General features: G+C 36.7%; 1 protein-coding gene across 1 annotated transcript in view; it reads right to left on the bottom strand.

Annotated features, from left to right (window-relative positions):
- Window positions 1–22,623, bottom strand: part of EXOC4 (exocyst complex component 4) — an 828,650-nt gene that overhangs the window by 741,939 nt on the left and 64,088 nt on the right. The gene's annotated exons all lie outside the window — the stretch shown is intronic.

The following is a 22,623-nucleotide window of genomic DNA, read 5'->3' as shown; positions in this document are numbered from 1 at the left end:
CAGATGGCTTCATAGGCGAATTCTATCAAACATTTAGAGAAGAGCTAACACCTATCCTTCTAGAACTCTTCCACAACAGAGCAGAGGGAGGAACACTCCCAAACTCATTCTACGAGGCCACCATCACCCTGATACCAAAAACAGACAAAGATATCACAAAAAAGAAAACTACAGGCCAATATCACTGATGAACATAGATGCAAAAATCCTCCACAAAACACTAGCAAACAGAATCCAAGAGCAGATTAAAAGGATCATACACCATAATCAAGTGGGGTTTATCCCAGGAATGCAAGGATTCTTCAATATATGCAAATCAATTAATGTGACACAAAATATTAACAAACTGAAGGATAAAAACCATATGATAATCTCAATAGATGCAGAAAGAGCTTTCGACAAAATTCAACACCCATTTATGATAAAAACCCTCCAGAAGTAGGCATGAAGAGAACTTACCTCAACATAATAAAGGCCATATGTGACAAATCCACAGCCAACATCATTTTCAATGGTGAAAAACTGAAACTGTTTCCACTAAGATCAGGAACAAGACAAGGTTACCCACTCTCACCACTGTTATTCAACATAGTTTTGGAGGTTTTAGCCACAGCAATCACAGAAGAAAAAGAAAAGGAATCAAAATCAGAAAAGTAAAACTGTCGCGGCTTACAGATGACATAATACTATACATAGAGAATCCTAAAGATGCTACCAGAAAACCAATGGAGCTAATCAATGGATTTGGTAAAGTAGCAGGATACAAAATTAATGCACAGAAATCTCTTGCATTCCTATATAATGATGACAAATACGAAAGAGAAATTAAGGTAAAACGCCCATTTACCATTGCAACACAAAGAATAAAATACCTAGGAATAAACCTACCTAAGGAGACAACAGACCTGTATACAGAAAACTATAAGACGCTGATGAAAGAAATTAAAGATGATACAAACAGAAAGAGAGACATACCATGTTCCTAGATTGGAAGAATCAACATTGTGAAAAAGACTATACTACCCAAAGCAATCTACAGATTCAATGCAATCCCTATCAAACTACCACTGGCATTTTTCACAGAACTAGAACAGAAAATTACACAATTTGTATGGAAACACAAAAGACACCAAATAGCTACAGCAATCTTGAGGAAGAAAAACGGACCTGAAGAAATGAGGCTCCCTGACTTCAGACTATACTACAAAGCTACAGTAATCAAGACAGTGTGGTACTGGCACAAAAAAAGAAATATAGATCAATGGAACAGGATAGAAAACCCAGAGATAAACACACGCACATATGGTCACCTTATCTTTGATAAAGAAGGCAAGAATATACAATGGAGAAAAGACCGCCCCTTCAATAAGTGGTGCTGGAAAAACCGGACAGCTACATGTGAAAGAATGAAATTAGAACACTACCTAACACCATACACAAAAATAAACTCAAAATGGAGTAAAGACCTAAATGTAAGACCAGACACTATAAAACTCTTAGAGGAAAATATAGGCAGAACAGTCTAGGACATAAATCACAGCAAGATCCTTTTTGACCCACCTCCTAGAGAAATGGAAATAAAAACAAAAATAAACAAATGGGACCTAATGAAACTTAAAAGCCTCTGCACAGCAAATGAAACCATAAACAAGATGGAAAGACAACCCTCAGAATGGGAGAAAATATCTGCAAATGAAGCAACTGACAAAGGATTAATCTCCAAAATATACAAGCAGCTCATGCAGCTCAATATCAAAAAAACAAAGAAAGCAATCCAAAAATGGGCAGAAGACCTAAATAGACATTTCTCCAAAGAAGATATACAGATTGCCAACACACACAAAAGGATGCTCAACATCACTAATCCCTGGAGAAATGCAAATCAAAACTACAGTGAGGTATCACCTCACACTGGACTGAATGGCCATCATCAAAAAATCTACAAACTATAAATGCTGGAGAGGGTGTGGAGAAAAGGGAACCCTCATACACTGTGGGTGAGAATAAAAATTGATACAGCCACTATGGAGAACAGTATGGAGATTCCTTAAAGACTAAAAATAGAGCTACCATACGACGCAGCAATCCCACTACTGGGCACATACCCTGAGAAAACTATAATTCAAAAAGCGTCATGTACCACAATGTTCATTGCAGCACTATTTACAATAGTCAGGACATGGAAGCAACCTAAGTGTCCATCAACAAATGAATGGATAAGGAAGATGTGGCACATATATACAATGGAATATTACTCAGCCATAAAAAGAAACGAAATTGAGTTATTGGTAGTGAGGTAGATGGCCCTAGAGTCTGTCATACAAAGTGAAGTAAGTTAGAAAGGGAAAAACAAATACCGTATGCTAACACATATATGGAATCCAAAAAAAAAAAAGGTTCTGAAGAACCTAGGGGCAGGACAGGAATAAAGACAAAGACAGAGAGAATAGACTTGAGGACACGGGGAAGGGGAAAGGTAAGCTGGGATGACCTGAGAGAGTGGCACTGACATATATGCACTACCAAATGTAAAAGCAGTAGCTAGTGGAAAGCAGCCACATAGCACAGAGTGATCAGCTAGGTGCTTTACCACCACCTAGAGGGGTGGGATAGGGAGGGTGGGAGGGAGACCCAAGAGGGAGGGGATATTGGGATATATGTATATGTATAGGTGATTCACTGTTATACAGCAGAAACTAACACAACACTGTAAAGCAATTATACTCCAATAAAGATGTTAAAAAAAAGAAGAGGGCTTCCCTGGTGGCGCAGTGGTTGAGAGTCCACCTGCCAATGCAGGGGACACGGGTTCATGCCCTGGTCCGGGAAGATCCCACATGCCGCGGAGCGGCTGGGCCCGTGAGCCATGGCCACTGAGCCTGTGCGCCTGGAGCCTGTGCTCCGCAACCGGAGAGGCCACAACAGTGAGAGGCCCGCGTACTGCAAGAAAGAAAAAAAGAATATAATCAACCATGAAGACTAGTCTGATAACCACAAAAAGCCTGTAAGGTCAGATAGAATTATTGGTGCTTTAAGGAAAAAACCTTGTATAAAAAAATTTAGATGAAATTCAGTAAGGCTTCACACCACCATTAGCACAAAATATACATCTTTCCAAACTAATAAACCCTAAATCATTCTCTTGTATGTACCTCTATTCTTATACTATGTACTCAACGTGTAGGTTTTAGAACACTTTAAAATTAAAAATACTTTACTTCCTTTCCCAATTCTCTTATTTTTTTTAATGTTTGTTTATTTATTTATTTATTTTCACTGCGCTGGGTTTTCTTTGCTGCACCCAGGCTTTCTCTAGTTGCGGCGAGCGGGGACTACTCTTCGTTGTAGTGCATGGGCTTCTCATTGTGGTGGCTTCTCTTGTTGCGGAGCACAGGCTCTAGGCGCGCAGGATTCAGTAGTTGTGGCACGCAGGCTTTAGAGCGCAGGCTCACTAGTTGTGGCACATGGGCTTAGATGCTCTATGGCATGTAGGATCTTCTCAGACCAGGGCTCTAACCTGTGTTCCCTGCACTGGCAGGCATATTCTTAACCACTGCACAACCAGGCAAGTCCCTCCTAATTCTCTTTTTTATTTTTGCTGAGGACCTTATCAAATGACGATTTCTTCAATTTGGTTTTGAAGATTTTCACTGACAGGACAGTTAAGACTCTGATGTTCTTTAACCAATTATTTCTACTAAAATTATTTCTACTAAAATGCTATTGGTCCCAATTGTTTCTTTTATACACACACACATATTCCTAGACAGATAAACAGATAGATCAGACAGATAAGGCAGACAGATCGGTATATATCTGTACAGACACATATGCCTAAGTGGATATAAATCATGTCCATGTGGAATCATGGAAGGAGGGTTTAACTAGGACACTTTGGTAGTCATGAAAGGATTAAGTAGATGCTATCTAAGGTCTTTTCAAGCTCTGTAATTCCCTGATTCCATTAACTAGGGTTTAACTCTGGATATCTCTAGTTCCAAGGCTTATAGTTAATTATGTATACCTATATTATAAAAGCCCATTTAATAAAGATAAGCAAGGTGAATAATCCATTTATGCAGCTAAGTATCTTATAAAAGAAAACTACTTTTTTGTTTCCCAGTGAATATGGAAAGCAATCTGGACTAGTCCCTGGCTGCTTTCTTTTCTCAGTATGTTTGGTAAGAAGATCAGTAACACATGCCACGCCTATACACATATGTCATCAAACTGCAGAAGATAAGGGCCCTGGTAATACACTTAAATTTTTATTAAATATGCTATTTTATTTCATTTATCATTTATATTTATTCATGTCAATTAAAGTACAAGAGATAATAGTAGTGTTTACTATAAACTCCTATAGACGTCACTCCTTACACTATGCACAGGACATAAATTATGTAAAGTTCATATAATTGACTTCAATCTACAGAACTTAATTTACACGGTGTGTCCAAAAACATTACCCCTATTTAAGAGGAGAACTGTCTGCCACTACTGAACAGAATTCAATATAAGAAAGAACCTTCAAAAAATTACCAAGCTTAATTAGACCACAAAATATCCAGAGAATTACACATTCACAATGCTGCCCCCACAGATGGGAGCCTGGCCTCAGAACACTCTCAGTATTCTACTGTATGCTAACACATATATGTGGAATTTAAGACCAAAAAAAATGTCATGAAGAACCTAGGGGTAAGACAGGAATAAAGACACAGACCTACTAGAGAATGGACTTGAGGACATGGGGAGGGGGAAGGGTAAGCTGTGACAAAGTGAGAGAGTGGCATGGACATATATACACTACCAAATGTAAGGTAGATAGCTAGTGGGAAGCAGCCGCATAGCACAGGGAGATCAGCTCGGTGCTTTGTGACCACCTAGAGGGGTGGGATAGGGAGGGTGGGAGGGAGTGAGATGCAAGAGGGAAGAGATATGGGAACATATGTATATGTATAACTGATTCACTTTGTTATAAAGCAGAAACTAACACACCATTGTAAAGCAATTATACTCCGATAAAGATGTAAAAAAAAAAAAGTTACCACTTAAAAATAATTCTTATGCTTCTGATCAAAATGGCACTGTAAATTCATACTTGAGATATCCAATCTGCTCAAAACACAATTATACATAAAATATAAATTAAGAAATTAAAAAGAAATAGTGGGCTCAAAATTGAGAATAACATGTCTGTGGACAAGAAATGCAAATAAGTCGAGCCAGAGTGTGTGTGCAATGAGCTCTGGGTGGAGAAGCAGGCAGAGTCAACCAGGATTTGGCCCAGGTAGGGTTATAGAGACTTAACATGCTCCACTGGCCAGGTGAGCTGACAAAATCCTCCATCAAAGGCTGCAAGCACAGCGCCAAACAAGCTCTAGACCTACAGTGGTAGGCTACTGGCCTCATCAAATCCTTATCCCCCATTTACATCCCAGTGGAGGGACTTGGTCAACTACTTATCTTAAATATCATTCCATTCTCCAATGAAAAATTACCTCTAACATCTTTTATTCTAATTAACACACCCACTGGTGCAGATTGGGAGAGCAGTATCGGATGCATTGGTTGCCTCTGGAGTATAGCATCTTGATTAGGGGCTTTCAAATGTTAACTAACTACCCCTAGATGCATTCCTGATTAAGGTACTTCAAATGTCAACTAAGCACCCCTAAGGTGCAGATTAAATTACACCCCATTCCTGAAAGGAGACTGCCAAAAGCTGTTGCCAGCTGCTACGTGGGGCGATCATTTACATTGAGCTAGGAGATTTTACAGCCTCGGCACAGGGATAGTTTCAATTCAGCGGAATGGAACCTCACACTACAGTGAGTTTTGAAAACACAATGAATGTACACTGATCCTTCCATAGTGAAACTGGGCTAAGGGGGAAATGACGGCATGTTTGATTGGGGAGAATGTAGAGTGGAATACTCTATTAGGATAAAAACAAACAAAACTAACATCTATTGAATCAATTTTCCTTGGGACAGTACTTAATGTGCATTGTATCACCTAGAGCAAGGAGGATGCACCTTTGTAGGTCAAGGAGTAGCAACCAATGGAGAAGAGGCTACTAGAAATATAACAGGGACACAGGATAACAGACAAGGAACAGATGAATAAATTGACAGTTTATATTAATATTCCCTAAAATGTATTAGACTGTGGTAGTTGTTAATGTATGAGTTTGTAAGTTCAATTGCCCAGGGCGATAGTATGTAGAAAGAACAAGAACTTGGCATCACTTTAGATTTAATTATCATGTCTACCACTTTCTAGTTGTGTGATGTCTCTCAAGTTATTAAATCTTGCTGGACCACAATTTCTTCATCTGTAAAGTGTAGATAACATTGTCAATAAAATTGTGCCTATTAATGAGATGACAACAAGACAAACTCCCAAACGTAAAAAGATGTATTTTTAAAAATTCTAGCTTTAGGAACTCCAGGGTTGCTGAAGACAAGGGTGGTGGCTTAGACCTCCATTTCTCAACATTTCCTCCAAAACAAACATAGAACAAGAAGAAGAAACAAAACTCATAAAAACTATGCCTTCAGGATAACCTAAAGGCAGAAATTGCCCCAAATTCAAAATAACTGTAAATAAAAATAAGAAAAAAAAACCCATCTAATCCCAGGAAGTAATATCTCATGCTCCTGCCCCACCCCTGCTTTGCCACAAGGTTTTGTTATAAGCAAAGGTAGAATATGAAAAACTATGACGAAGAGATTAATTAAAAGGGAGTTTGTGATGAGCCTAAGATTGATTTAAAACCATCAAAGTTTTAGAAAGACAAATTCCACCCTAAGTTTCAAAATACTAAAAAAGTATCCAAGCAGATCACAGCATGGACTATAGGGACTTAAAAGCAGACACAATTTGAAAGAGCAGTGTTTGAAAATACACAGCCCCTGAGAGAGAAATAAGACAGAAAGAAAGAGATAAATGCCCTTTGGCTATTGGATGATGAAGGGAGAAAGAAGCAAAAAGAGAAACAGGAGAGTCAAAATTCAGAGAACAAACAAGCTTCCCCCTCTGCCAAAACAAAAAGTCAGCTAAAGTATCTGGAATTTGCTATAATGACAGAAGAGGGAGCCAATGAGCTAGGAATCCTACAAAACACCCCAATATCATAAAAATAAACAGAAAAAACAATGAACACATTCTCACGAGAGTACTACCAAAAAAAAAAAAAAACCCAACACACATCAACAGAGGAAAATTTTATCCAATAGAACAATCATGAAGGACAATAAAACTAGAAGATGACACTCCACGTGGAATTAATATACTCAAACAAGAATTTGGAGATATGAAAAGCCACCTTGAGTCAAAAATTATGACAGACATGGACAATCAAAAGCAAAGTGTGAGAAGAAAACTTACCAAACTCAGGAAAGAGATGGAAGAAAAAGACAAAATTATCTCAGATATGAAGAATAAAATACAAAATACCTATGGCAGAATACACTGAAATGAATAATTTATAAAGGATACTGAGGAAATGCAGGGAACCAAAGTAGAGGATAAGACAGAGATAAAAAAAAAGAAGAAGAAATGAAAATACGAAAGAGAAAGTAGTAGAAATGGAAGACAGGTGAAGAAAAAATAACAGTGATAAAGAGGGAAAGCAAACAACAGAACACTTAAAATTGTAAACCAAGAAAACTTGGGAAAAATAAAAAAATAACTAATGTACAAAATGAAACAATAGTCCATTGGGTATCTTGGAAAATTAACAGCAAAAAAAAAAAATCAAAACTTCAAGGCATATCCTACTAAAACTATTAGGTTCCTAAGATTTAAAAATCCTTAAGGCCTACAGAATCAAGGAACTTACAGGGGAAAAAAATTAGGCATCAGAATTTTCCTTAAGTGCTCAAAGGAAAACAATAAAATAGCATTTTGTAAAAAAAATTCAATAATTGAAAGTGTAAACCAAAGAATTCATATCCCCAAGGTGTCCTTTAAGTATCAAAGCTACAGGGAAAGGGAAAAAAAAAATGTTTTCAAATAAAGGAACTCTACACCCATGGCCACTTCTTGAGGAGTTTTTTAAGTAATGAACTTCATTCAATCAAGAAATGACTAGGAAACTTCAACAAAAAGTCTAATGATGAACATTCAGAATATTTAAATGTAGATTTAATACAAAAACAAAAGTGTGGAAGGCAACTAAGCAAAAGTAGTATGTTGTCAAAAAAGTTAAAGTATGCAACTAAAAAAATGGCATTAGAGAGAGAAAGAGGAAAACAGAGTTTATTGTTTGTTATCTAGGCAATAGATGGGAATTAAAGGATAACCAATAAAAATAGAGAAATCTGAGAGTAAAGGTTTAACAAAAAAAAAGGCTAAGAGCATTTTTTAAAGTTATACATTAAAAGACAACCACCAGGGGATAAAAACTGTCCTAAACAAAAAAATTCTACATAAGTTAAAGAGCAAAGAACACACATCTCAGAGAGAAAAAACATAGCATACATAACGTAATACACATATTTACAAAATACTATGATACAGTTGAGACAGAAGACATCAATCATATCAATATGTATCAATGGGGCTTCCCTGGTGGCGCACTGGTTGAGAGTCTGCCTGCCGATGCAGGGGACGCGGGTTCGTGCCCCGGGCCAGAAGGATCCCGCATGCCGTGGAGCAGCTGGGCCCGTGGGCCATGGCCGCTGAGCCTGCGTGACCAGAGCCTGTGCTCCGCAACGGGAGAGGCCACAACAGTGAGAGGCCCGTGTACCGCAAAAAAAAAAAAAATATATATATATATATATACATATATATATACATATATATATATATATCAATGGATTCAACTCACCTATTAAAAAAATTTTTCAATTTGGCTTACAAAGCAAGGCCAAACTATATATGCTGTACACATATTAAAGCCAATTTAGAAAGGCTAAAAATATAAAATGAACAGTATGCCAGTCAAAAAGCATTAATCACAGCAATGAAAGGCATTTTCTAATGCCAAAAGGCACAATTCACAACGAAACTACAACAGTTATGACTATTTATTCATATTCCAAAACACAGAAATCACTGTTTTTAAACAAAAACTATAGGTGATGGAAACAGAAGAAAAACCCTAAAAATAAGAACAGATAGGGCTTCCCTGGTGGCGCAGTGGTTGAGAGTCCGCCTGCCGATGCAGGGGACACAGGTTCGTGCCCCAGTCCGGGAAGATCCCACATGCTGTGGAGCGGCTGGGTCCGTGAGCCATGGCCGCTGAGCCTGCGTGTCCGGAGCCTGTGCTCCGCAACGGGAGAGGCCACAACAGTGAGAGGCCCGCGTAACGCAAATAAATAAATAAATAAATAAAACTAAAAAAAAAAAGAAGAGATAGAAGACCTAAACAACATATTAAATAAGGTGAATTTCATGAATATATATCAAATTCTACACCTGATAACAGAAAATGCATCTTCTTCTCAAGTACCCTGGGATATTAAAAAAGAAATTGATAATATATTAAGTCACAAAGAAAATATCATAAGTTCTATAAAGCAGAAATATTACAAGCAACACTGAATTCAACACAATAAAGCTAGAAAATATTAAAAACAAAACAGACACAAAAGACCCTTTCACCTTTAAATTTAAAATTCTTTTACTGTAAACACTTGGATGAAAGGGGAAATGAAAACTGAAATAAATATTTGTAAATGATAAGAGTCTATGGGATACACATCTAAAGCAGTAATGAGAGAACAATTCATATCACTAAATACTTTTATCAGTAAAAATGAAAGAATTAAAATACATGATTTCAATCTCTAGTGCAGGAAAAAAAATTAATCAAAATAAAGCACGAAGAAGGAAAGAATAAAGATAGAAGCAGAAAATAATGAGTTGGAGGACAGAGAAACAATAGACCTAATCAATAAATCAAAATCCTGGTTATTTCTTGGGAGAAAAAAAAACTAACACAATAGACAAACATTAGCTACTTTGATCAAGTAGAAAAGGGTGACAGCACAAATTAAAGATAAATGACAAAAAGGAAACAAAAGAAAATTTCAAAACCATAAAAAAATACTTTATAGACCTCTATGTAAATAAAACTGAATAAATGAAATTAATAATTTCCTAGAGAAATACAGATTATTACAATTGATCCCACTAGAAACAGAATGTTTAAAGAGAACAATTTACATTGATGAAACCGAAAATTATTAAAGAATGAAAGTAAAAATATTAAAAAGTACCAGATCCAAAAGGTTCCACAGGGAAATTCCTATATCTTCAAACACCAGATAATTCCAATGCTCCATCAATTGTTCCAGAGCATTGAAGATGAAGAAGAACATCCTAATTCCTTTTATGAAGCAAATTATTACACTGAAACCAAAATCTAGTATGATTTGAATCATGGGCCATTATTACTCATGAACATCCATGCAGAAATCCTAAATAAAATATTAGCAAACAGAACTCAATACTACATAGAGAAATTTTTTAAAAATCCATTAACGTATATTAATAAATTAAAAATAAAATTTAAAAATGGATAAAAGATGAACAAGTCAGCCCTCCTTACCTGCGAGTTCCACATCCACAGATTCAACCAACCATGGATAGAAAATATTGGGGGGAAAATAAATTCCAAGAAGTTCCCAATAGCAAAACTTGAATTTAGATGCATGCTGGCAACTATTTACATAGGATTTACACTGTATCTACAGCTATTTACATAGCCTTTACAATATATTAGGTATTATAAATAGTCTAGAAATGATTTAAAGTATATGAGAGAATGTACATAGGTTATATGCAAATTCATTTTATATTAGGAACTTGATCATCCAAGGATTTTGGTGTCCTCATGGGGTCCTGGAACCAATCCCCTGCAGATACCAAGGGATGACTGTAATGATAATTCACAAAAAAATTATGAAAATGGATCTTAAATATAAGAAAAATTGTTCAAACTCTTAGAGAAATGCAAATTACACAATATTGTGATAACCATTTTCACCTATCAAATTGGCAAAAATTTTAAAATATGGCCATACATTCTGTTGGCAAAGCTGTGGGGAAAACAATCACTCTCACACACGGGTAGTGGGAATGCAAACTGGTACAACTCTTCTGAAGAATTGTCAATACCTTAAAAAACTACATATGGGCTTATCTTTTCACTTAGCTATCCCTCTTCTAGATAGTTACCCTAATGAAATACCTCCAGCAATATGAAAATACATAGTCATGCATCATTGCTTGTAATGGCAAAATATTGAAAACAACCTACAGATCCATACATAAGAGAGTAACTGAACTATGGTAAATCAACACAATGGAGTACTATGCAAATGTAAAAAAAAATCTTTATGAACTAAGGTGGAGTGATTTCCAGGATGTATTATAAAGTGAAGAAAAGCAAAGTTTAAGAGTATCCTATCCTTAATGGAAGAAAGAGAGGTAGAAGAAAAGATACATATATCTTCTTTTTTGTGCAAAAAAACACAAGAAGGATAAACCAGAAACTAATGAGACTGATTAACTATACAGGATGGGTAGAAACAGAACAGAAGGAATAGGAGACTTGGGAATAGGATAAAAGAGAAAGGCAGGTGACAAGTCTGCATATCTGTTTATATAATTGACACTTAGAACATAATAATGTTTCATATGCCACCCCCAAATAAATAAATGGAAATCAACCAGGATCTGGGGGGAACCAAATAAAATACAAATATCAACAGTAAGAAATGAATCTAAGTGTATTACAAATAAATAACCATACTGAATGAATTAGGGAAGAAAAGAACTAGCCTAAGTAACTCTGAATTTTGACCACGTACCAGAAGCCTTGCCGTAAGCAAATAGAACTGTACACAAATACTGTACTCAAATTAATAAATCTGATTTTCACTGAGACATGAGTTGTTTTTCATGGGTTAGCAATCCTGAGATTGTATTATGTGTATACTACGATTGTGCAAATAAATAAAAAAAGAAATGTACACATACACAAACATGAATTTATTTATTTATTTCCTAGTTCTGTCATCTAAGAGGGACTACAGTAATGACACATCAGTAGCAATGACTACAACTAGAACACAGATCTTGGTTACTAGGTATCATTCACTTATAAAAGAAACCAGAGCTCATTAGAGAACTGATTAATTCCAAGGCTAGGATAGGGAAAGTAAAAGTGAGCCAGAAATGTCTTGAGCTAACAGAACGTAAGGAAGTCTCCAACAAACGATGGTGGCATATTGGAAGGACACAGGAAGCAAGCTGAATGAGCTACCAGTGGCCAAATCTGGGACAAATTAAGCAACAAAATAACGATGGCAACTGATTATAAGTCACAGAACAAGATAAATATCCATGAATTCTTACTGATGTAATTAATGAATAAATAAATGCAGAAGTGGTAGTTATTCATCACAGGAGTTTCCAAATAGTAAATGTATAAAGAATAACAGAAGAAAACTACAACTTGGCAAAAGACCTAATAATTGCTGCAGGCAAGAATCACAGCTTGGAACATGTACTGCATTTGAAAGAAGAAAGAAATAGATGGTTGAGATTTTAAAAAATATCTCTATAGCACAGTAGGTACCAAAAAAGCAAAAAATAGCATCTATAGCTTCCTACGCAGTGTAAGAGTAAATAACTGGTCAAAAATGAAGAGTAAACATCACACTGAATGGTGACATTTTAGAGGCATTTCCATTAAAGGCAAGACCCACTATTGCCTCTGCTATTCAACTTTGTACTGCAGGTTTTCCTGCTACGGAAAAATTAACAGAGAGAAAAGGAAGGGGGGGAAAAGTAACTTACATTTTTAAGAAATAAAGACAAAACTGTCCTCAACTAAGACATTATAACTGTTTACATACAAAATCCAGGAAGATATACAAATATATTTTTCAAATATACTCTTCTAATTTTTAAAAAATTCAGCAAAATTGCTAGAAAAAAAAGATGAACAGGAAAAAAAATTCAAACTTTTCAGAAGTATAACCAAACAAAACAGAAAAAAATACCATTTCAATAACAACAAAAAATATAAGGTACTTAGGAATACATCTAACAAAAGATGAGCACAATACTTATGGATCTAAAGAATTAAATGAAGTTCATAGATGGGAAGACAATAAAAGACATAAATTCTCTCAAATTACTATATAAATTAAATTCCAATCAAAATCCCAACAGAGTTTTTAATAGAACTTAACATTCTGATTCTAAATTGCATACATATGCAAGGGTAAAGGGCAAAGGGACTTCCCTTGTGGTCCAGTGGTTAAGACTCATGCTCCCAATGCAGTGGGCCTGGGTTCAATCCCTGGTCAGGGAACTAGATCCCGCATGCCGCAACTAAGGGAGCTTGCGACTAAGAAAGATCCCACATGCCATAACTAAAAAAAGATCCCACATGCCGCAAACATCCCATGTGCCACAACTAAGACCCGACATGGCCAAATAAATATTTTTTAAATATATATATATATAAAAAAGTAAACGGCCAAGAATAGCCTAGATAATTTTGAAGACAAGGAAAATGGGAATACTTCCCTTGCCTGTCATCAAAATAAATAATAAAGCTATCAATATCAAAACAGCATGGTCTCAATGCAAAGATAGACAACAGTCAAGTGAAACAAAGACTCTGAAAACCCACATATATAGAAATATGATAGAAGTAGTGCAAAAAATCAGTGGGACTGTGTACTGTCTTTGTAAGTTTTCTACAAATTGAAAACTATTTTTAAACAAAAAGTCTATTTAAAAAAATTTTTTTAAGTCAATGGGGGAAGGATGGACTACCAGTAAATGCTGGAATAATGGCTATGTGTAAAAAATTCAGTTCCTCATAAAATAAGTGAAAACAAATCCAAACAGCTTAAGAGACCAAAGAGACCTGTAAAATATTAAGACAGATAAATACTTTTTTATGAAATCATAGTTAGGAAAAGATTTCTTAAGACAGAAGAAATACAAATTATAAAGAAAAATACTGATATATTTTATTTTAATGTAGTTAAATTTAAAACATTTGTATAACAAATAAAAACAAAGATAAGCTATAACTAGGAGATACCTGCAAGCAACTCACAGTAAAATTATTAGCATCCCCTTGGCTTTTTTACATTTTAAGGAAGAAAAGAAATGGTATAATAAAATACTGTGCTAACAATAGACAATTCACAAAAGAGACCATTAGAAACCATTAGACCATTGAAAACCAGAGAAATGCAATCTAAAATTAAAAACACAAAACCTGTCACATTTACAGAAATCAATTTGTAAAAATTAAAGTCTAACAAAGCCAATTTTAACAGCAAGAAGTAGAGAAACAAAAGCTCAGGCACTGCTTGGAGAATTCTACATTGGTATAACTACTTTAGAAATCAATTGCAAGTAAACTTTAAAAGGCACAACATTCCTATCCATACACACACATGCACCATAAGAGCAAGGCTTCCCTACCTCCTGGGCATCATGGCACATACAGAAAATAATAGTACTTCTATAGCACAGCTAGGGTATATGAAGGTGGTTGCATGTGGCTAGAAAGGACTTGCCGAGGGATTCTGACTGCCGCAACTGGCTATTCCAAAGGCTGAAATGTTTATCTTAGATATACTATAAACCATTCCAGGGGCTGGGAAACTCTGTCCTAGAGAAATATGCACAAGAATCTTCATTGCTGTAAGGTTCCCAATAATGAAAAACAAGAAACAACTTATACCTTGTCTATCTATAACAGAATGAATAAAGTATGATCTAGTTATATAATAAAATACTATGAGTAGTAAAATTAATAAACTAAAGTTACAGCACGTGAGAAAATCCAAAACTACAATGTTGAATGAAACACTCCAGGAGTAGAATGATACATATTGTATTATATAATTATAAGTTAATTAAGCAATTATATAATTTAAATTAAGTAAATAAGTAAATTAATTTACTTAAGCCTTAAGATATTCAAAGGACAATACAGTTTGCATGTATAAGCATAAAAGTTATATATAAATATAAATATATATAGCATTGTTTCTATTGGACAGATGCCCAAAATATGTACACATATACATACAAACACATAGTAAAAGTATGAAAACATACAGGAAAAAGATGCAGAACAATTTCAAAATAGCAGCTAACGTCTGGGGTAGAAGGGAGAGGAAAGAATTGGGAAAGAAGTCATGAATTCATGGGAGCTGCAATTACACATGTAATGTTTTATTTTTTTAAAAAAGAATCTGGAGCAAATATAGAAAAATAGTAAGATTTATTAATCTAGTGGGAAGTACATAGGTGGTGGTTATATTGATCTCTGATGCATGAATAATGTAATATTCATATTTTATAATACATATTGATTATAAATATTTTAATAAATACAGAATACAGGCACACCTTGTTTTATTGTGCTTCATTTTATTGTGCTTTGCAGATACTGCATTTTTTACAAATAGAAGGTTTGCAGCAAGCTTGAGTCAAGCAAGTCTATCAGCGCCATTTTTCCAACAGCATGTGCTCACTCTGTCACATTTTGGTAATTCTCACAATTTGTCTAAACTTTTTCATTATTATTATTGTATTTGTTATGGTGATCAGTGATCTCTGATGTAACTACTGTAACTGTTTTGGGATGCCACAAACCACAGCCAAGTAAGATGGAAAACTTAATGGATAAATATTGTGTGTGTTCTGACTGCTCCACTGACTGGCTGTTCCCCTCTCCTCAGGCCTCCCTATACCCAGGGACACAACAATACTGAAATTAGGCCAATTAATAACCCTACAATGGCCTCTGAGTGTTCAAGTGAAAGGAAGAGTCAGTCAATAGGACAAACTTCATTGCTGTCTTATTTTAAGAAATTGTCACAGCCTTCCCAACCTTCAGCAACTACCACCTGATGATGACTGATGATCAGTCAGCAGCCATCAACTCCAAGGCAAGACCCTCCACCGTTTTACTTCAGTAAAAAGATTACAACTCACTGAAGGCTAAGATGATGGTTAGCATCTTTTAGCAATAAAGTGTTTTTTAATTACGATATGTATATACATTGTTTTTTTAGACATAGTGCTATTGCACACTTAATAGACTACAGTATACTGTAAACATAACTTTTACATGCACAGAGAAACCAAAAACTTCCTGTGGCTCACTTCATTGTGGTGGTCTGGAAACAAACCCACACTACCTCTGAGGTATACCTGTATTTATATTCTGTATCTTTTTCCTGTTTGTTTTCATACTTTTACTGTGTGTATGTATGTATATGTGTATATAGGCTGTACACGTGTAAATGCAGACTATATATATTGTTTCTATATATTGATCCATATGTCTGTTTTTGTCCCAATACCATACTGTTTTGATTACTGTAGCTTTGTAGTTTGTCTGAAGTCTGAGAGGGTTACGCCTCCTGCTTTGTTCTTTTTCCTCAGATTTACTTTGGCAATTCTGGGTCTATATATTTATATATGTGTATATGTTATATAGTATTTATTCATATTTATAAACTATATTATTAAATACATTTTATACATTAAAATTAATATTTTTCATAAAATAAACTCTGATCTTTCTTCATTTTTACATTTAGAAACATTTGAATTATTAGTTCTATTTTGTCTCCCTTGTATATATATTCCTCAACTCTACTTTTGACCAATCATAGAAGTCAAAGATATTTAATAAGAGCAAATACAAGGATACTTCAGAAACAGTTGATTTAAAATAGTAAGGGAGGGGACTTCCCCTGGTGGTGTAGTGGTTAAGAATCTGCCTGCCAATGCAGGGGACACGGGTTTGAGCCCTGGTCCAGGAAGATCCCACATGCCGCGGAGCAACTAAGCCCATGCGCCACAACTACTGAGCCTGAGCTCTAGAGCCCACGAGCCACAGCTACTGAGCCCGCCTGTTGCAACTACTGAAGCCCGCATGCCTAGAGCCCATGCTCCACAAGAGTAGCCACCGCAGTGAGAAGCCCGTGCACCGCAACAAAGAGTAGCCCCCGCTCGCCGCAACTAGAGAAAGCCCACACGCAATAACAAAGACCCAATGCAGCCAATAATTAATTAATTAATTAATTTAAAAAAAAATACCAAGGGAGGTCCTGTCCTGAGGGCAGAAGTAACTCAAAAGGTGTCAAGATTCTGGAGAATCAGATCTTCACTATTCTAGACATTTGAGTTCCAAAAAGAGAAACTTCATCTCCTTTTATGTTAGGATTCATAGCTCCCAACGCACGTAAAGAGAATTTTTTAAATATCAGACCCAAATTCTTAAGATAATTATCAAGTCTCAGAACACGGTTTGATGAAATAAAACACACATCAAGAAAACAGCAGCAAAAGAAAAAAAAATCATTTCATTTGTGATCTCTTAAAGTTTTATTGCTTAACCTATGCTGGTTCCAAAAAGGAAGGGAGTAGGAAGTCCAATTTCATTATAGTTATATTCACAGCAATCCCAGCAGGAGTGTGAATAAAATGAATAAAGAAGCCACAGTGAAATGCCTGTGTACCTTGGGAGTAATTGCTCAGTCAAAATGTTCCAAAGGCAGTTTGCCAAATAAAAAGACATAATGGGAATCCAGAAGCTTAAACCAACATTTTACTGTAATTATTGGCTTTTCTCCACACTTCGCCCATCCTTCTACCTAAGTTATAGTTGAATTACTGTTTCTAAATTAGACTTTATTTTCCCTGTATATTACAAAATACTGCGACTGATGAGAATAACAGAAAAAAGGCTTGCAAAATACATCTTTTGCATATTCAGAGTGAGGACAGCATGAGGCCAGCCTCCAACAATTACCATCTTGGTTGGACCTGGACCAATCACTCAACCTCCCAGGATTCAGTTTCCACATTTGTAAAATGAGTTTTTAAAATAAGACTTGGGGCCTCCCTGGTGGCGCAGTGGTTAAGAGTCCGCCTGCCGATGCAGGGGATACGGGTTCGTGCCCCGGTCTGGGAGGATCCCATATGCCGCGGAGCGGCTGGGCCCGTGAGCCATGGCCGCTGGGCCTGCGCATCCGGAGCCTGTGCTCCGCAACGGGAGAGGCCACAACAGTGAGAGGCCCGCATACCGCAAAAAAAATAAATAAATAAATAAATAAATAAAATAAAATAAAATAAGACTTGATTAACTGGAGTATAAGCAGTTTTTCATATATCTACTAGCATAGGTGCCCTCTTATGCAAACTGCCTGTTCATATTTTTGCCTATTTTCCTACTTGCTTGCTTCATTGATTTATAGGGATTCTTTATATATTCTGAATACTTACCGTCTGTCAGATAAATGCCAATCTTTCCATGTATATAGACTCTTCTGTGAATTGCACGTTATTTGCCCAGTTCTTTATTATGCCATTGCTTTTTTTCATTATTATGTAAGAAAATTATGTGGATGCTAATCATTTTCCTCTTAATGGGTTGCTTGCTTCTGCCAATCTGTGCCTTGATTTTGCATTTTGTAAGTAAATGTTTTATTTTTTAATTAGATGATACATAGACATATATAATTCCATACAACTTTTAGGATAACTTAAACACCTGAAAATACACTTAAATAGTCACATAAATATAATAATCTTAACAGTGACAATATCAGTGTTGTCACTGATAATGACAACAGTACCTGCCCCAACTACCCTGTAGGACTGCTTCATCAGTTGAATGATGTAATGTATCTTGCAAACTATAACATGTAAACTATGATAAGAACACCTCTCGGGCACTTCCCTGGTGGCCCAGTGGTTAAGAATCCGCCTGCCAATGCAGGGAACATGGGTTCGAACCCTGGTCCGGGAAGATCCCACATGCCGCAGAGCAACTAAGCCCTTGTGCCACAACTACTGAGCCTGCGCTCTAGGGCCCACGAACCACAACTACTGAAGCCCACGTGCCACAACTACTGAAGCCCGTGCGCCTAGAGCCCGTGCTCCGCAACAAGAGAAGCCACCACAATGAGAAGCCCACGCAGCGCAATGAAGAGTAGCCCCGACTCGCCGCAACTAGAGAAAGCCCACGCGCAGCAATCAAGACCCAACGCAGCCAAAAATAAAATAAAAAATAAAATTAATTTAAAAAGAACTCCTCTCATAGAAAAGTCACTCACAACTCTACCTCTAAGTAAGACATCTGAAAAACGACTCATTCACAAGCCATCAAAATTCTCATTTAATTAATAATAATCTGAAAGTTTTCAGGAATCACCTCTAACTTTCATTTATGGCACCCCAATGGGAGATCTATTCTACCCAGGGATTCCCTGTTGTAACTTCCTCTATAAAAATGTCAGTTCTAATGGATTACACCCTCAATCCTACTATTTCACAAGATGAGAGAGGAGCTTTAAGAGCCTACGTTAAATTCCCTGCTGAAAATGACTATTATTTTCTAGGCTGCCTTGCAGAGCACTTCACAAACAGACTCCCGTTCATTATTAAGAATAAGACAGGGCTTCCCTGGTGGCGCAGTGGTTGAGAGTCCGCCTGCCGATGCAGGGGACACGGGTTCGTGCCCCGGTCCGGGAGGATCCCACATGCCGCGGAGCGGCTGGGCCCGTGAGCCATGGCCGCTGAGCCTGTGCGTCCGGAGCCTGTGCTCCGCAACGGGAGAGGCCACAACAGTGAGAGGCCCGTGTACCGCAAAAAAAAAAAAAAAAAAAAAAAAAAAGAATAAGACAAAATTTCTGTCCTTTATTATAGTATATTTCTTCAACCCCACACTTTTCTATTTACTTAGTAACAGTTTATGCAGTTCTCTACATAATTTACATCTTCCTCATTTATACGATCCCCTTTAATAATGTGACCTGGATTAATATAGTCCTAAAAATTAGAACTGCAAAGGCTTCACACATAATTTCAAGAAAGTCAAATTTTTATACATTGGCTCCTAAAAATAACTTAAGTCAGAAGATAGGTAGTGCAGAGTGTGATAAGCAGAATAATGGTCCCTGAAAGATATCCATGTCCTAATACCCAGAGTCTGTGAATATGCTGCTTTACATGGCAAAGGAGACTTTGCACGTGAAATGAAGGTTAAGGACCTTGAGATGGGGAAAGGATCTTGGATTATCCAGGTGGGAATCAATTTAATCACATGGGCCCGTAAGAGAGGAAGAAGGAAGCAGAAGAGTGGGTCAGAGAGATGTGAGGTGGGAAGGATGTGACCCGAGAAAGATGTGACCCACCATCCCTGGTTTTGAAGATGGAGGAAGGGAGCCACAAGTCAAGGAAAGCAAGAGCCTCTAGGAGCAGGAAAAGGCAAAGAAATGGATTCTCCTGTAGAACCTCTGGTAGGAACATAGCCCTGCCCACAGCCTTCATTTTAGCCCAATGAGACCCATGTCAGACTTCTTACAGACTTCAACCGTAAGATGATCAACATATGGTGTAATTTGTTGCGGCAGCAATAGAAAACTAATACCTAGTTTTTGGTGGTTGTTTTTTTTTTAAGATTTTTTTTTTGATGTGGACCATTTTTAAAGTCTTCATTGAATTTGTTACAATATTGCTTCTGTTTTATGTTTTGGTTTTTTGGTCACGAGGCATGTGGGATCTTAGCTCCCCAACCAGGGATCAAACCCGCTCTCCCTGCACTAGAAGGCAGAGTATTAATCACTGGAACACCAGGGAAATCCCATAATACCTTATTTTCAGGAAAACAAACTGAGCATACTCTGGAACGCAGTTACTATTTGTCAGCTGTGTCAACTTAAACCCATTATTAACCACCCTCAGTCTTGGTTTTCTTATCTGTAAAATGGGGCTAATAGTGCCTCTCTCATAAGATCGCTGAAGGACTGAATGAGTTAATTCACGTACAGCACTTATTTCTACTGTTTCACAGATAGAAGGTACTAAAACACATCTTAACTACTGCTACTATTGACTTTAATCAATAATAATTTAATTACCTTCTTTTTCAGTCACCCCCCAGAAAAATCAAGAGATCGACAGTCTTCCAAACAAGTCAAGGAAATGAGCTTTTCTAAAAAGAAAGGTTTGTGCACATATCTACAAGCCGTCTCCATAATGGTCCCAAGCTCCACTCATCTATCACACAGTTCTTCCAGAGTCATCCCCAAGAACAAAGGGACAGACTACTGAAGTCAAAGTGTCACTATGAACTCCACTCAGTGATAAAGGCTATCTACAGGGCCAGACGGGAAAAGTGCGCAAAGAGGAAGAGCTGTCTGATTAAAAATAATAGATGTTGCAAAATTAGTTTCTACTGAAATTTGCCACCACTGGCATTTTCTTCAGCTTATTTGGTATTTATATTTTTCATTTTCAAAATGCCTGACCCATTATCTCTTCATGAACAATTAAAATTTTTATTTCACTTGGCCATTGACTCAGCAACATTTATGTAAATTGATATAACCAGGCTAAGCAATAATTCACATTATAAAAACACAAAGATCTAACAATTGGTAATTTCCACAACAGGTAGAGGTAAAATACAGATCAAAAGTATAAACGCATTTTCTATTTCATAATTCCACACTCTATACAGCTCAAAGCAGTGTCAAAATTCAAAGAACAGCAGTATTACAACAGAAAGGGGGAGAAAACAAAACCTGTTAATTCCAGGAAGAAGCTTGAGCACAAACCTTTGTTAAGTGTCATAATAAAAATAAGTGTTTGGGTTTTAGAAAAAAACAATCCGTAACTAAGACTAATAAAAAAGTTTATTATAAAGCAATTCCTATACTTTTCCTACAGTAAAAGCAATACTCTTCAAGATTCCAAGCCTGAATAACCCTCAATTTTAATTAAATTATATTTTATAAAGTAATATGCCCCAGCAATAATATATTGTTAGGCTCTCAAAAGAAACACTTTCAGTTAGTTGCACAAAACACATTGACTGAATCCAAATTATTTTTCTACCTCTGCATCATTTCAAGCTCTATAGGACTACAGAACTAGTAAGAACTAAGTTTTATCTGAAAAGCCAATGATAATCAATATTACCATTTTCTTTAAAAGGCATTGAGAAATTTAGCCGTCACACAAAGGCAACTGTGGGACAGCCCACAAAAAAACATCCAGTCACCTTCTCCCTAGCCCAAAGCTGCAACAAGCAGGGCAGGTCTTTGCAGAGGCCCAGAAGGTCTGAATCCAGCTGAGATGAACCTTCTGATGGGGCAGGTCTGAGCCACTCCAGAAGAAGTCCCTTAAATCTTTGCATCCATATTCAAAGTACACCTTCCCTCCCCCAACTTTAAATATAGGCAAAAATGGCTCTCCTTTGTCTTATTCAACACAATATTAGGTTGCGCAGGAAGAAACAAGATTAGTTTGTGGATATGTCCTCAAAGTGCATTGTGTGTGTCCGCGCACGCACACACGCGCATGCAGGCGCATGTGGACGTGGAGAGGCCACTGGAAGATGTAAGGAATCACGATATAGGGCAGGGGTCACACACTCAAAAGCTCTCACGGACCAGACCAGGAACATACTATGTGCAGCAGCTGGGTAAAAGCTAACAGGATCAACAGAAGTTACAGCAAAACATCAAAACAAAAAGCATATGCTCCATCAAAAAGCATTCAGATTCAACTTCAGAAAAATAAGCAGTGCTGGTCAAACAAAAC

The sequence above is a fragment of the Mesoplodon densirostris genome, chromosome 9 (assembly GCF_025265405.1).
Source record: "Mesoplodon densirostris isolate mMesDen1 chromosome 9, mMesDen1 primary haplotype, whole genome shotgun sequence".
Classification (NCBI taxonomy): Eukaryota; Metazoa; Chordata; class Mammalia; order Artiodactyla; family Ziphiidae; genus Mesoplodon; species Mesoplodon densirostris.
The sequence above is the reverse complement of the archived record's forward strand: the minus strand, read 5'-3'. Positions and strand labels throughout refer to the sequence as shown.